This window comes from Vanellus vanellus, assembly GCF_965231255.1.
Source record: "Vanellus vanellus genome assembly, chromosome: 3".
Lineage (NCBI taxonomy): Eukaryota > Metazoa > Chordata > Aves > Charadriiformes > Charadriidae > Vanellus > Vanellus vanellus.
The window spans coordinates 18,015,191-18,019,423 of record NC_138907.1 but is presented as its reverse complement, the minus strand read 5'-3'; positions in this window follow the sequence as shown (position 1 = coordinate 18,019,423).

The window sequence follows — 4,233 nt, the reverse complement described above, 5'->3', positions numbered from 1 at the left end:
GGCCGGCGGCGCCTACGCTTCTCCTCTCGCCTCTCTCTCCCTCCTCTCGCCTCCGGCCGCCGGCGAGACGCGGCCGGGCAGCCCGTCGGCTCCTCCCGCCCCCGGGACGGGATCGCCGCCCTCCGCCCCTCCGCCGCGGGGGAGCCGCGCCCGCACCTCGGCCGCCCGGGGTTTGGCGGAGGAGCAGGCGGCCTCGGCGGGATGTTGGCTGGAGAAGTTGGATGCAAAGCCGACCCGGGGGCGGCGGAAACTTCCCTCGGAGTTTCGGGGGCTCTGCAACCGGCTCCGACCCCACGGTCCCCTGGGGAGCAGCAGGGATGCTCTCCGTCCCCAGAGGGGTTACTCGGGCAGGTGGTGTCGGTGCAAAGCGCGTACCCAACTCTGCGTGCGGGCTGAGGAGAGGCTGAGAAGGTGGAGGTGTGGGGCCTGGAAACTGCCGTTTGGCTATCAGCTGCTTCGGGAGTTTGTGTCTGGCGGTGGATGTATCCCAGTTCCCTTAATGGTGTAAATGCTTATTGTGCAGATATAGCAGCCTCGTTAGTGGATGGGAATGGTTGGGATACAAATGTCCCTGTCAAATGCTCTCTTAAGGTTCCACGCACAGTTACTGTATCGCTGATGAAGGATCGTAATTTGCCTGCTGGGTGACCAAAGAGGCATTTCAGGGTGCCTGACTTCTTACTTTGTGATCAATTATACCCTTAGTGCAGAAGAAATAATCATGTTCTCAGGGCTACTTATCTTCACAAGGGTCCATTCATTTTGTAAGGGCTTCTTGTCCATGTAACTATCATTATTGCTGTTGTTATTATTATTTATTACTACAACTATAGTCAGCAATCAGGACCCTATTTATGGTGACTGATGGAGCAATGCACCAAAAAAGACAATTGCTCCCCAGAGCAGGATTTGTGAACTAAGTATAAGGGTATGGGTACATCATCGAAAGCTGCCTCTGTCTTCAAGTGTATCCAGGAAAAAGTCAGAGAGTAAAGGAGGGAATGACCCGGTACAACACAGGTTTTGCCTGAGGTGATTCTTCCAGTTGTAGATTTAAAATAATGGAATCAAATAGTAAAGCCTTTTACAGATTTGGACTAAAACGTGAGACAGGAATGAGGCATGTGAGATGTGTATGGTCCAGGGGCATCCCTGTATTCTTGTAGGGGGTTTGGAGATATCAAGCGCTAAGCAACTCCTGCGGTCTGGTGTCAACAGCATGGTCTGTGTCCATCCGGATTGAGAATTGGAACCAAATCTTGCGCAGAAGGGTAGGGTGGCAAAGCCCTGCTTTATTGTCCCTCTGGGGAGAGCTGTCGTCTGCTCAACCTTCTTCCTTCAGCATCATCTGCTCCATTTTAACTGATACTGATGTTAGCTCTTATTCTGACCTTGCAGTGGTTAGGAGGTGCACTCCATCACTTTATCCTGCTATGCTTGGCATACTCTTTTTCTCCACCACTGCAGCAGGGTTATTCTGATGGATGGTCTACCTAATTCCAGCTAGCATGTGCCTTTACCGTGATCTGTCCCCCCCGCTCCCCTCCCCCCCATCACCTTTGAAATCAAGGAAAGTGGTGAGGTTGTGAGAGCGAGGGACCAACTGAACTGTGACAGCTGACAAATGCAGGATAACTTTGTGCCTTTGTGAGGACCTGCTCATGTGAAGTGCACGTTCCTTGAGGTCTGTCTGTATGGTACACCTTAGCAGGTATCTGGGGTCCTGCAGCTTGGTTTCCTACATGAGGAACAATCAGTGAGGAAAAATCTGGGTATATTCTTGTGTTATTTATATGTGCTTATAGACATTTGTTTGGGAAGGAGGCAGCCAGAAGGCAAGCAAGAAAGTCCCTTCTCGAGACTCCTCCTGCCAAGCTGCTGGTTCCTGAGAAGCAGTTCGGTTCCTGAATCGGCTGCGTGCAGACTTGACGTCAGGAAGCAAACTCCCTGCTGCCAGATAGCTCATCTGTCCACGGAGCTGCCTTGACTCCCAAAGTCAGGCCAAACAGCGCGTCTCTATAAAAGAATTCATTTGACAAACCAGCTTGGAAGCGCATGGGGAGCAGCACTGCCGAGTGACACCTGCTGTCACTCTTTGCCTGGCAAAGAGTCCTGCCTGCTTTATCTGCAGCATTTGGTGGTTTGCAGAATTTCGCTGATGCTCAGACGCCTTTGATGATATTATTAACGAGGGTGGTAGAGCAGCATGTGGTGTTTGGGGACTTGACTGCTCTTCTCAGTGCAGTGCCTGCCAGGAGTGCCGGAGCGGTGGCACTGCTGTGCCTGCGTCACGTGTAAGTGGCTGGTCACACCTCGGGGCTGAGATACCTGCTGCAGGTGTCCTACTGGAGCCGACTAGCTTGAAGCTGATTTGGGTATGAGCTGCCGTCACATCTTTGCCGACCTACCACAGGCTGTATAGGCATTTCTCTTTCCTTACCTACACTATTTTGTCCTCAAAGTAAAGTGCCAGTGGCCGTGAGGTGTTTTGTGACCTAAGGCTCACCGGAGGGTAGGTTTGTGCCCATAACAAGGTCTATAAGATTTCTGAGCCTTCTCTTCCCCCTTCCAGCAAGTTCATCAGAGGACAGGAGAGCATCACAATTAGCCATGTAATTATGCATCAGTTTTTTGTTTTTTGCATCCTTATGCTCTCGCGTGTACAGAGTATATTTGCAGTATAACTGAAAAAAGCATTTAATAATCTGTAACAATAATACATCCTTAATTGCGTTCAGCCCATTGATCTGCATTCAGTCCACTAATTCACCTAAGCTGTCACAGGGAATCTTGTACACATTGTAGGGAGAATCAGATTTACCCCCCTGAAAGGGTACCTATCCCTGAAACTCCCTCCCCAGAAACTATCGCTGAGAGATGTTAGCTGTGTATATAAAAAGGTTTTCATGCTCTATTTTTTTTTTAACATACTTAAATTAGAATTTTAAACAAAAACCTATTTCTGATAGACAGACACAGTCACTTGGAAGTCTTGCACATCTGGTTTTGAGTTAATATCTGTCGAAAATAAGGCAGTAATTATGCACAAGTATAGGCGTATATGCACATGGTCTTAAGCTAAATTCAGATATGCAGGAGTACCAGCAGCTCATACATGGAGGAACCTTATATGTCTCTGTAACTACACATACAAATAGTTTTACACCTCCATTCATACATGGCTATACAATCATAGTGAGTGGCACTGCACATATTTTACTGTTCAGGGAACCATCTTTATTGTGGCCGTACTTAAGCAGGAGCTTCACTTTGATGTGCTGAAGTTTGACTGAAGTCACGGGGAATTAAAGATCCGCCTGATGTTAGTCCTCTGCTCCAGCGCTGGCATATGCAGGGATCGCTTTACACATGTTGGAGCGCTTTCCCGAATCCTTGCCTCAAGGCCGCCGTGCAGAAGCGTACGTGAGCCCTTCTGCAGGCAGAAATTTGCCGGAGCGATAACAGCCGCCAGGGCTGCAGCTGTGGGTTGCAGGTTTGTTCTGCAGGGGCGAAAAATGTAAACAGGAAAACCCCGCGGTCGGTCCTCGCTCCATCGGATCTCCCCCTGATCTGAGGCGGGGGGGTTGACGGAGCAAGGACTGAGAGATTGGGCTCAGAGGAGCTGGTACAAGGCTTCTCGCTCTGACATCTAACAGCAGGGCTGGAACCCGTCGGCCCACTTTGCTCCGGAGCAATCCATGAGTTGCACTCCTGGTAGACCCAGTTTAGGCCAGTTATTCTAAATTACGATCTTCCCCTCTCTTCCTCCGTTTGTTAACCTTAACATGCCTTTTTACAGTTCCTCGGAGAAGTAGTGCCAGCGGAATACTCATGTGTAGAAAAAATTGCTTTTGAGATACAGAACACAGCTAATTACGGCGTTACAATTAGCTGAATGCCCTTAACAGAGTCCGAGGGGGGAAATCATAGTGCAGCATCTGCTATACCATATGCTTTTCTAGTTTCCCGAAGATAACAGCGGGCATGTACGCTGCCATGGATTGTGCTTTCTGCCTGAAGAGCAGAGCAGCCCGCAGATGCTCCAGTATTTCTTCCACCCCAACTCCGTTCGAAATGTCTGATGCTGCATACATCTGTCACGATGAATTATGCTGCCTTGGCTTCAGACTCCTTCATGCAGACAGACTTATAACGATGCAATGGTAATTCATACCCTGTTGTTCCTGAGTGCATACTTCATCCTAAGGGTGGACGTGGTACCAAGAAGGGCGT